Source organism: Schistocerca piceifrons, chromosome 3 (genome assembly GCF_021461385.2).
Source record: "Schistocerca piceifrons isolate TAMUIC-IGC-003096 chromosome 3, iqSchPice1.1, whole genome shotgun sequence".
Classification (NCBI taxonomy): domain Eukaryota; kingdom Metazoa; phylum Arthropoda; class Insecta; order Orthoptera; family Acrididae; genus Schistocerca; species Schistocerca piceifrons.
The window spans coordinates 123,032,366-123,044,893 of record NC_060140.1 but is presented as its reverse complement, the minus strand read 5'-3'; the positions used below and the strand labels follow the sequence as shown (position 1 = coordinate 123,044,893).

General features: G+C 39.1%; 2 non-coding genes across 2 annotated transcripts; both read right to left on the bottom strand.

The window, feature by feature from the left end:
• Positions 1-5,418: 5,418 nt before the first annotated feature.
• Trnag-gcc lies at positions 5,419-5,489 on the bottom strand. Its single transcript has one exon. It is a non-coding gene; the product is annotated as a tRNA-Gly (tRNA).
• A 4,608-nt stretch (positions 5,490-10,097) lies between these two features.
• On the bottom strand, positions 10,098-10,168 carry Trnag-gcc. Its single transcript has one exon. It is a non-coding gene; the product is annotated as a tRNA-Gly (tRNA).
• Between the last annotated feature and the right edge of the window lie 2,360 nt (positions 10,169-12,528).

Genomic DNA, 12,528 nt, shown 5'->3' with positions numbered 1-12,528 from the left:
CTTCAACATATCAGAAGCCTTATTAGCTGTTTCAGTATCAAGAGTGCGAATTCCTGCCTTAACATTATGATTCACCTTCCCAAAGGGCTTCATGGTGTAGGCAAACTTGAGAGGTATTGTCCAGCTTTGCTTCAGAAGATCGGACCAATAACTCTTTTTCCTCATCACTAAAATCCGCAAACCATTTTAAAGCAGCTGTTTTGGCAAAGAAAGTGACATGACACTTTGTTCCACTATCTCTTTGTCCAATTGAGCAGGAAGGTATGCTGTTCCCTTCTGCATCCATCTCTAATCAGTAACTAAATAATGTATTTGGCCTCTAAGTGCAAATTATAATCTGCTTAAATTTCAGACAAATTGCTACTGAATGAAATTATACACAATACATAATACCAATGGAAAAAATCTAATAAGAGATATATGGTATAAAAGACACAATCAAAACAATTTTTTGTAAATTAATTACAAACTTTGATGGTCTTACGAATCACTTAACAAGCCACACTCAGTCAAGAGAACCCACTCACTATGCTGCAAACACATCACTGAAATACTAATTGTTCAAACAAGGCTCATAATAATGAAACAATCTGATTGTTAAAGTAATTGTTGCCATTATATTTTCTATAAACAGTGAATCTTGTGAATTTTCTCTGTGAAACTAGTGGTTACGTATTTACCAAGGTAGTAGGCTACATTTAAGTGTGATTAAATACAGAATTAAAACTCTTAGATGTTTAACCAACCAATTTCACATGTTTCCCTAATAACTTTAAGACAAACATTCACAGGTTACAACACCTAGGTATTAAAATCTCTGCAATATTGATTGGAAAATTTACATGACTTGCATGATTAGGTCTTCATTTTCCACTTGTAAATATTTACAATTTTGAGAAGTACAAAAAATATGAAGCTATTATTCACTGATTTTTACAAATGAGAAGAGTTTTATGGAGATGAACACTTACGATAAAAGCAGAAGGGCTACTTCTCTACGTCTCATAGTTTTCAAGTTTTTCTGACAGTCTCATTGCCTATTTACCAGATCTTTTTATTTCAATTATTCAAGGCACTAATAAACATTTATTAGGCATAATAAAAGGTTTCAGGTATAATTTGAGTGCCAGAAAAATGTGTTCAAACTTCCAGTGCGCCTCTTTGATGATGCTACTTTTTAGGGGCTTATATGCTTGCATTGCAAAACCAAATCCACTTTTCTAGATAGTTTAGAATATGCTCTTTCTAATGACCATAGTTTAGAAGAGTTTGGAGAAAACACTTTTTTGAAAAATTTGACTAAAAATACCCATTTTTAGCACTTTTTGAAAAATCGTCAACTTCACCCTAGATTTGTGAAATAATGGAAAGCAATAGGAGAATGAAATTTTATATTCTAACACCTTGTGTTGGTGAGTTATGGTGTGCAAAGTTTCATGTACATCCCACAATTACTTTTGGAGATATAAAAAACTAAAGTTCGCATTTTTTTTAACAGCTATTTTTTCGCCCAACTTTACTTCAAATTATCTATATGAAAATTGCTCAGAAATCCTTTTATTAATATTTTATTTTAAAGAGCTCTAAAAGTTGTGTAAGATGACCACGTTTTGTTGCTTTCATGCAAATACTTACGGAGATATCCCATCTCAAAGTTGCTGAAAATTCAAGGACGCACTATAGGAAGCTGTGCTATGGTCTTAAACAAGTGACTGTATCTCCGAAAGTACTGAATTTCTGAAACTGAAACTTTACCAGTGTTCACTGAGAACATGTGTGAATGTTCATACAAAATTTCATCAAAATCCATGATGGTCGTGTGGGAACATTTCTCGATATTAGACCACTTGACACGGAATGGCTCCATACAGATATCTTGTCTAAATGTTTCTGCAGTTCGTTTTAATCATATGATAACTTTACAAGACGGTAAATGACGTCATCGGCAAACAATCTAAGAGGGCTGCTCAGATTGTCTCCCAAATTGTTTCTGTAGATCAGGGACAACAGAGAGCCTGTAAAACTTCCTTCGGAAACGCCAGATATTATTATTATTTTTTTTTTTACTTGTTGACTTTCCATCAGCTACTACGAACTGTGACATTTCTGACAGGAAATCACGAATCCAGTCACACAACTGAGACGATACTCCATAGGCAAGCAATTAAATCAGAAGTCGCTTTTGGGGAATGGTGTCAAAACCGTTCTGGAAATCTAACAAATATGGAATCAATGTGACATGCCCTGTTGATAGCACTCATTACTTCGTGAGAATAAAACGCTAGTTGTGCTTCACAATAACGATATTTTCTGAATTCTTGTCGGGTATTTGTCAATAAATTGTTTTCTTCGAGGTGAATCACAATGTTAAACACAGTATATCTTCCAAAAGGCTACTGCAAATTGACGTTAGTGATACTGGTCTGTAATTCAGCGGATTACTCCTCTTTCCTTTCTTGTGTATTGGTGTAACTTTCCCGTCTTTGGGTACCGAGCTTTCTACGAGTGAGCGATTGTATATGATTGCTCAGTATTTACCTATTGCATCAGAATACTCTGAAAGGAACCTGACTGGTATACAATCTGGACCGAAAGCCTTGCCGTTATTAAGGGGTTTAAGCTGCTTCGAAGTTACTCATGTTAGCAGTTGTTCTTGATTGGAATTCTGGAACACACACTCCTTCACTCTTTGTGAATTTAGTTACTTGTATACTGGCCTTTGTTAGGATTTCTATGTCGGTTTTTCCACATTTCAAGCTACTGTTTCACATACATTATTATTTATTTAATTTTCTCGTTGTTGTGTTATATTTTAGTTTCTTCCCGCCCAAAAACCCCACTTTCCCGAGGTAATCCCGTTAGATTTTACAGTTGTTATTAGAAATTAACGCTGCTTTATTATATTACGACTTCACCACGCGTTATAATGTAATGGAATTCAAAGTTTCTCTAGGCTTTTCTTACTCGCATAAATTACGACAAACATTATTTCACATTCTACACTTCTCTTTTGTTCTGTTCTTATTTCCGTTATTTCAATTCGTTCCGATATAGTTCGCGGCTAAGTAAGTAATCGCGTGAATTACGATCCCATGCTTATCGTGTACTACGTTCTTCCGTTCACGAATATCATACGCCGCGGGTAGCATTCATCTCACTCTAGGTGAGGAGAACCCTACGTCATAATGACGTAACGCTACGTCATCGTGACGGAAATAACCTAAATCGACTAAATGAGTACGTATATCGATCTTTGCAGTTGTACCGATAACGTCAAAACTAAATGTAAATACATGTGTTGCAGGAGTTGTGTGATATGCTCATCCCAGCTGAATGAATTGTTAAATGTAATCCCAACAATTTGCGATGTTATCGTGTATTTCATGAACATAATGTCTGAGCGAAGGAGCCATAACGAAATCAAAAAAAACTTGCCATCGAAGTAAAGTAATTAATTATTAAGCTGCAATCCAAAGAATGTGGGATGTTATTGTGTGTTTCGTGAACGTAACGAATATCTGAAGGAAGGAATCATAATCATAACGAAAGTTAAAAAAGGGTCTATTCATGTTTCCAATCCGATTAATATTGAATAAATCATGTGGATAAAAACGTGAAACAGGAAGAAATTAAATTGTTTCGTATTTTTATGAAATCTAATGAGTTGTACATAATTCATGTGGGCAGAAACGTTAAACTGAGAAACTGAAGTGGTTCTGACGATAATTCGGAATGTTGCTAGAAACATTAAACCATCTAGTTCCATTTAATTTTGCCTTCGTGTTGTAAATCAACTAAGAAAGATAGTGAAATCTTTCGACTATCTTCATGGATCTGCTCGAAAGGTCTCTCATCTCAGTTAGAGCCCATGTTCAGAACGACATACACGCTAGCAACACCGGACTATAGGACAATGAAAGCACATAAACAAATAACAATACAGATTCAAGACGCACACAACAGTCGATATATACAGAATGCACACAACAGTCGATAGGACAACTCGTGAAACTGATGATGACGCGTGCCTACGTCACTATGACGTATGGGTCTCCTCACCCGAGGCCAACGAGAACGTTGGCCTCGCTCCTCACCTAGCGTGAGATGAATGCTACCCATACACCGCTTTCAAAGACCGCCCCTCTGCAGCAGTGCCCTAGCCTCCGGTATGGCACATTGCTCAAAGCCGACGAGTGAAATCTTGACACTATAAAGATGCCGTAGTTCTAAGAACGAATTAAATTTATTTATACTTGACAGCTACTTTCTAATGTTTTGTGAGTTGTTTGCCATGTAGCTTGTTCGATTTGTTTTAATAGTTTCTCAATTATCATCATTTAACAATTTTGTGTGCATAGGCAGCCGAATCTGCCTATAGAAGATTTCCTTGCTAAGATTTTTTACGATTTCACTTCGTCATTAACTCCCAAACAATGTGAAGATTGGCTCAGAAATGCATTTGGAGGATAAGCTCCGTCCAAAGCAACAATTTATAACTGGTACAGCGAATTCAAAGGAAACCAAGTTTGACTTAGCGATGTATTTTGTGAAGCACGTCCAAGAACTGCTGTTACTGATGAAAATATTAGTTGTTCGGGCAGTACTTGAAGATCGACGTCCGTATTATGAATTCATTCGGACGACACTGACATGATTCAAAACCAGAACATTTTACAACCGGGGTGTGTCAGAAAATTGAGTTTATGTGGAATCCGCCGACAACAGAGTCATTCAGATCAAAAATTACAACACACTGCTCTTAAAATTTTGGTTTTGAATATCGTTACTGGTGACGAATCTTTTATTCATTGTTAACATACAGAAAAGAAAATTCAGTCAATTCACTGTTCTTTCGAAACAGTGTTGGTCAAAAGATCGTTGCCAGTTTCTTTTTCTTCTTCTGTAAGAAGGGCCGTACTGATGCAACAGTATCAGAAGATAAACGCAGTGTTACTGCCGGTTAGTACACAAATATCCGTTTACCACAGCTTTTTCAAAAATTTCGTGAACTATATCACGTCAACGCATAACCGTATACAGTAGAAATGAACATCGTACAGCCCTGACCTAGCACCGTGTGATTTCTTTTTTATTTCCAAAAATTAAAAATAAAATTCGTGGAATAATTTTTTAGTCATTACATGAACTAGCGGTACGTCATAAATATCTAGTTTGTGAAGTGCCTCAGAAAGAACGGCATCATTGATTTAAGGAGCGGTTTCATATAATGCAATGATTTATCTTGTTCACGGGTAACATTTTGAAAAACAATAACATAATTTCAATTTTTTAAATACTAATCCTGGCTTGAGTTTCTAAAATATGCCCATTGTTGCATTCTGAAGTAGATACAGGTATTTCGCGTAATTGAGCTTCACAAGAAACGCAGCAGCTCCAAGGAGACAACTGCAAAAATGATGCATCGGCCGGGAATCGAACCCGGGCCGCCCGCGTGGCAGGCGAGCATTCTACCACTGAACCACCGATGCGCACTCATCACACGATTTCCGTGTATTCCTCACGCAATGGTCTGCAGAGAAAGTGTACGGAATCATCCAAGTGTTCTCAGATGGACTTGGAAAATGGCTGCAGATTGCAGACGCTCTCCCGGTAAACCTGCACACATGGGGGCGTGACTCGCGCCATGGTTGCGTTGACATTTCGAACCGGAGACCAATATCACGTGACTAGCTGCAGTACACGCCTGGCAGCAACGACACATGATAGCTGACGCGGAAATCTGTGCTCGGGCGGAATATGATTGTATATTCGTAGCTACAAAATTCGTGTACTTTCCTTCTGTTTTATCCCTCAGTTATCTATATGCACTAAACAAATAAGCGAACATATTGAAATGACCGACTGGTGACTGCTATTAAAGGGAAAAATATGTTGTTAGTTACATTTCAGTTGTGCTTAAGAACTTCCGCCTGACAGAATAATGAGTGCGACTGCTATTTCGTGATATTTGTGAGACCCCATTGTAGAAGTAGACTCCAGAAAAAACATAGGTCGAGATTTGTTGTAACGCACCTTGTCATGCTATTTATCACTGTGCATTAAACATTGAGAAATGTATTACAGTATTACCGTAATACTGAAGTTTTCTCACAAAATGACCGTATCATACACTACCAGCACACTGGGTATTACCTTAAATACATTTGTACAGATATTTTAAATGTAATTATTGCTATATCCCCACAAATTACTTTAATGTATAATTGTTTCGTGTCTCTGTTACAGCTTGGTGTATGACGCGAAATTATAAACGCCTGTATCACTGGTCAAGGTAGTTCATATTCATTCCAATGAAGTTACTGTACGCAAATTTATTCACTCTGGAAGTGAAATTTAGATTACTACCGCTGCGTACGGTCATGTCTGTGAACCTCACGTATTTGTAATAATGACTCATCTAACTATTGTGTGCTTTTGGAATAATGTGTTTAGTGCGGAATGGTAATACAAATAATGTTCTAAATCACTGAAGGGTGGTCATTATAATTCACTTACACTTTCAATATTCCTTTGATACAGTAGCTCTGGTTGTTTTCCACAGAGACTGAACACAAAGAAGGAAATGTTAACAGAAGACGGTTTAGCATGTAAGCAAATGTTTTTCACTTACAATGGTTTATAATTTGTGAAGGACGAAACCACTTTTAATAGCTTTACCTGGTGTCTGCTTACCATGTCAATTTGAGATCTAGTTGTTTGACTAGCTGTCTGACAGAATACTTACTTTGTCACTGATTTTGCGAGGGAAAATATATCATCGGTTTCAATGTTAAACTCGGATGTCACGTGGAAAACTAGAGTACCTATTATGCTTGATTTCTTTCCCACCTTTAATATGAGGTAATATACTGGGGGAATTTTGGCAGCAGCTAAGCGATCTAAACTGTGGCAATAGTCACTGTAACAATGTTGTAGTTGATCTTCAGTCCGAAGACTGGTTTGATGCAACCCTCCAGGTTATGTGCGGGGATGCCCTCCGTAACTAAACTGGCCGTGCCAACTCTCGTTTCAGTGGGAATACTGTAAAAATCAACGTAACTGGAAGAAAAATATTTGTGGGAATATCACTTCCTGTAGGAGAGCAATGTCTGTCGCTGACTCATACAGAAACTGTTTCAGAGCAGCTATTTTAACATCCGACTGTATCCAATTAACGTTTAACGTGGTAATCGTAACGATTGTAACATAGGGGAGTGACCTTTTTTCCATACCGGATACTTCCTGAGAATCTAACGTGAGATCACTGCCGCGGTTTGCATTAGAACCTTTCTTTTTACTTTTCTTGCGGTTTGCATTGACACTGGCCTTCACCGAACGTCTGCTCCGCCCACCCCCAGAGTAGCTTTTCACTGAGGGCGGCGTCGGTGAATCTGAGGGGCAGTCGTGTACCTCCATCTCCTCTGCCAAAGGCGGCGCAGAAGCAATTTGCAAACATTCTTCCAATGCCCGGTCACTTCTACGATCACTTTCGTTTGCTGTTTGTGTGTTATTGCTGTAAAACTCCGGTTCTTCGTCTTGGGATTTGGGCTGTGACGTCACCTGTTGTTGACAATAACTCGCTATCTCGTCATGTTTGCTTTCAATTGCATCCGCGAGTGAATCTGTCTGCATTGATTGACGTACCGGTGCTGTAGTGAGGTGTTGTGGCGTCACCAAGTCCAGCGCATTGCCATCTACTGGCGCGACCAGCGCTGCAGAATGGGGCTGTGATGTCACTTCGACCTGTTTAGCTGATGGTGGCATACTCGATTTGTCTACTGATATACTTGACTCAGAGTTTGAATCTATGCTGACAATATTGTCCGAAACAGTAGTTTCCAGTACTGTTTTCTGAATGTCAAAAAATGGTTCAAATGGCTCTGAGCACTATGGGACTCAACTTCTGAGGTCATTAGTCCCCTAGAACTTAGAACTAGTTAAACCTAACTAACCTAAGGACATCACACACATCCATGCCCGAGGCAGGATTCGAACCTGCGACCGTAGCGGTCTCGCGGTTCCAGACTGCAGCGCTTAGAACCGCACGGTCACTTCGGCCGGCTTCTGAATGTCACCTACAGCTTTCAGCGACAGGTTGATATATTCGTCATCTGTGCTACTGCCGTCACAAGTTCGACGTCTCTTGTTAGTAGCTACACTACTTTTTCCAGCCGGATTGTCTGCAGTGTCTTTCCTGAGTAAAGGTGGAGATGCTTCAAGAGTATTTTGTGGCCTGTCGTCCACATTTCCCATAATGCTGGAAACTTCACCACCCGTCATCTGATTTTCGGTCACAAGATCAGCCAGTGTTAACCTTTTACGCTGTTGTAAATCATTCTGCAATACAAACACCGTTTTTGGGCAGTTTTGCCGGAGATGCCCACTTTCATTACACATATGACAAGTCAAAGTTTGTCCATTGTAAATAACGTGCGCTTTTTAGCCACAACCCAAAATATGAGATGGAATGTTTTGTTTGATATGCATATCGACAGAACGAACACCACTAAAGCATTGCAATCTATGCTGGCTTGACCATCGTTCATTACGAATTTGCCTGATATCACCGTATTTAGATAATGCGTCTTTTAAGTAGCAGTTTTCTACCTCAGGGGGCAAATTAAATACTCTGACTTGTTTATAATCAATATTAGCATTTGAAATGGTAACTGTACTCACCGAATTATCGCGATGGCGGAATTCAGCTTTTCCTTCAAATTTCTGCAAAATCCGTTCCAGCACCAACAGCTAAAGCAGCTTCACAAAAAAGCAGTATTGCTCCAAGTCATAATAAGCAGTGTGCGTCTGATCCGAAGTAACGCCAATAACGTCAAAGATCGAGTCATGAATTTCCAGTGAACTTGGCTGAACATTACGGGTTGCTTTGTCAAATCCAAATCTTACGGTAAGCTTTCAGGGGAACATGGTTGCCATGTCAGCAGTTACCAGCTTGCGAAAACAAGGAAACTAAAATGCTGCATCACCACAATCATAATTTTACCCAACACTGTAACGCAGAGACTGAATATTAAGTCGTAAAATCCAAACAGAAGCGCCACGGCGCGTCCGCTCAGGACGGCCGCAAAAGCCGCTATTCTGGTCCCAGACAAACGAAAACTTTTGTGTAATTACTTGTCGAAAGGCTATGAACGATAATGGACACCGCTCAAAGTACAACTGTCTGTAATACAACTATATATTTAAATTATTTCGCAATGCGAACCAAACTGCGATCTCTGTTTACGTTGCTAAGCAGAGATACTATGATCGACGTCCATACTACATATTTCATTCGGACACTCGACACTGATATGATTCAAATCCAAAACATTTTACAACAGTGATGCGTCAGAAAACTGAGGTTATGTGGAATCCGTCGACAACAGAGTCTTTCAGATCAAAAACTACAACGCACTGCTCTTCAAATTTTGGCTTTGAATATCGTTACTGGTGATGAATCTTCGATACTGGTGACGAATCTTCATTCATTGTTAACAATACAGAGAAGAAAAGTCAGTCAGTTCACTGGTCTTTCGAAACAGTGTTGGTCAGAAGATCGTTGCCATTTTCATTCGTCCTTTTTTTTAAATTCTCTAATAAGGGCCGTACTGATGCAACAGTATCAGAAGATACACACAGTGTTCTGCCGACTGGTACACAAATATCTGATTAACGCAAAAATTTCGTGAACTAAATCACGTCAACGCATAACCGCATACAGTAGAAATGAACATCGTACAGCCCTGACCTAGCACCTTGTGATTTCTTTTTTATTTCCAAAAATTAAATATAAAATGCATGGAATAAATTTTTCGTCATTACATGAACTAGCGGGACGTCATAAATATCAAGTTCGTGAAGTGTCTCAGGAAGAACGGCATCAGTGATTTTTAAGGAGCCGTTTCATCTAATGCAATGATATATTTTGTTAAAGGGTAAGATTTTGAAAAACAGCAAAATAAATTCCATTTTTTTAATACTAATCCTTGCTTGAGTTTCTAAAATATGCCCATTGCTGCCTTCTGAAGTACAGGTATATCGTGTAGTTGAGAGTCACAAGAAACGCAGCAGCTCCAAGGAGACAACTGCAAAAATGATGCATCGGCCGGGAATCGAACCCGGGCCGCCCGCGTGGCAGGCGAGCATTCTACCACTGAACCACCGATGCGCACTCATCACACGATTTCCGTGTATTCCTCACGCAATGGTCTGCAGAGAAAGTGTACGGAATCATCCAAGTGTTCTCAGATGGACTTGGAAAATGGCTGCAGATTGCAGACGCTCTCCCGGTAAACCTGCACACATGGGGGCGTGACTCGCGCCATGGTTGCGTTGACATTTCGAACCGGAGACCAATATCACGTGACTAGCTGCAGTACACGCCTGGCAGCAACGACAGATGATAGGTGACGCGGCAATCTGTGCTCGAGCGGAATATGATTGTATATTCGTAGCTATAAAATTCGTGTACTTTCCTTCTCAGTTTTATCCCTCAGTTATCTATATGCACTAAACAAATACGCGAATGTATAGAAATGGCTGGCTGGTGACTGCTGTTAAAGGGAAGAATATTGTTCTAATTACAGTTCAGTTGCGCTTAAAAACTTCCGCCTGACACAATAATGCGTGTGACTGCTATTTCCGTGGCATCTGTGTGACTCCATTATAGAAGTAGACTCCAGAAAAAACATCAGTCCAGATTTGTTGTAACGTACGTTTCATGCTATTTATCACTGTGCATCAAGTATTGATAAATGTATTACAGTAATGAAACTTTTCTCACAAAATGGCCATATCATACACTACGAGCACACTGGGGATTACTTTAAATACATTTATACAGCTATTTTAGATTTAATTATTTGCTCTATGCCCACAAATTAATGTTGTATAATTGTTTCGTCTCTCTGTTACAGCTTGGTGTATGACGCGAAACTCATTATTATACACGCCTGTATCACTAGTCAAGGTAGTTCATATTCACCTCCACGAATTTTTTTCATTCTGAAACCGAAATTTAGATACTACCGCTCCGTACGGTCATGTCTGTGTACCTCACGTCTTTGTAATAATGACTCATCCAACTTTTGTGTGCTTTTGGAACAATGTGTTTAGTGCGGAATTGTAATACAAATACTGTTCTGAATCACTTGAAGATGATTCACTCACACATTCAATATTCCTTTTATACAGTAGCTCTGGTTGTCTTCTTTTTCCACAGGAATACTGTTCCACAGAGACTAACACAAAGGAGGAAATGTTAACAGCAGGAAGTTTAGCATGTACGCAAACGTTTTTCACTTACAATGGTTTATAATCTGTGAAGGACGAAACCACTTTTAATAGCTTTACCTGGTGTCTGCTTACCATGTCAATTTGAGATCTAGTTGTATGACTAGCTGTCTGACTCGGAATACTTACTTACTCCGTCACTGATTTTGCAATGCAAAATAAAATACCATCAGTTTATTTAAAACATGGATGTCATGTGGAAAACAAGAGTACCTATTATGCTTGCTTTCTTTCCCACCTTTAATATGAGGTCATATACTGAGGGAATTTTGGCAGCAGCTAAGCGAACTAAACTGTGACAATAGTCACTCTAAGAATGTTGTTGATCTTCAGTCCGAAGACTGGTTTGATGCACTCGTCCACGCTACTCTATTCCGTGCCACCCTTTTCATCTTCGAATAATTACTGCAACCTACATCCTTTTGAATCTGCTTACCGTAGTCATCTCTTTAACAGCATAAACTATGTAATGAGTACGAACTGCCAGCAGCAAATATAAGCTAACAGAAACAAAAACAAAAAATAACAAGGAAAGCAAGTGAAATGAGAATAAGCAAGCCATGTGAGAGTAGGCAAGCGTAGCAACGTCTTAGCAGCTACCCTGAGAACGGTATAATGCGCAGCTAGATCTTCTCTGAAGCTGGGTCAGGTAATGTCAATTTCCGGTTCGAAACGTCAGCGCCGCTTGGCGTTTTACTGCACGAGAAACTCCCGCACCCATGGCCGTCCGTACAAAATTTTCCCGGAGGCGGCAAGAGACTTAAAACTCGATAGTTTTGGAATAACTGATTCAATGTCGTGCCCCAAAAACTAAATTTGATACGGAGTACAGGATATTCATCATACCGTTACGACGGAAAACTGTTATGCATCTACTTAGCATTTTTTAAAGTAGATTATTTTGTTACCTAAATGGGAAAGTTATTTCAATATACATGCAAAGTATCGGTACATCTTTTTATGTTATTAGCAAGAATAACGACGTTTGATTCGACAGTCTGAAATTACATCTTCATTGATTAAACTGAGGATAACCAACGAGTTATGAAATAGAGCTAGAAAATATTCACAAAAATAAATTATTGACACTGCCATAATTTTAGGTTCAAATGGCTCTGAGCACTTTGGCACCTGTCATGTGAGGTCATCAGTCCCCTAGAACTTAGAACTACTTAAACCTAACTAACCCAAGTACATCACACACATCCTTGCCCGAGGCAGGATTCGAAGGTGCGA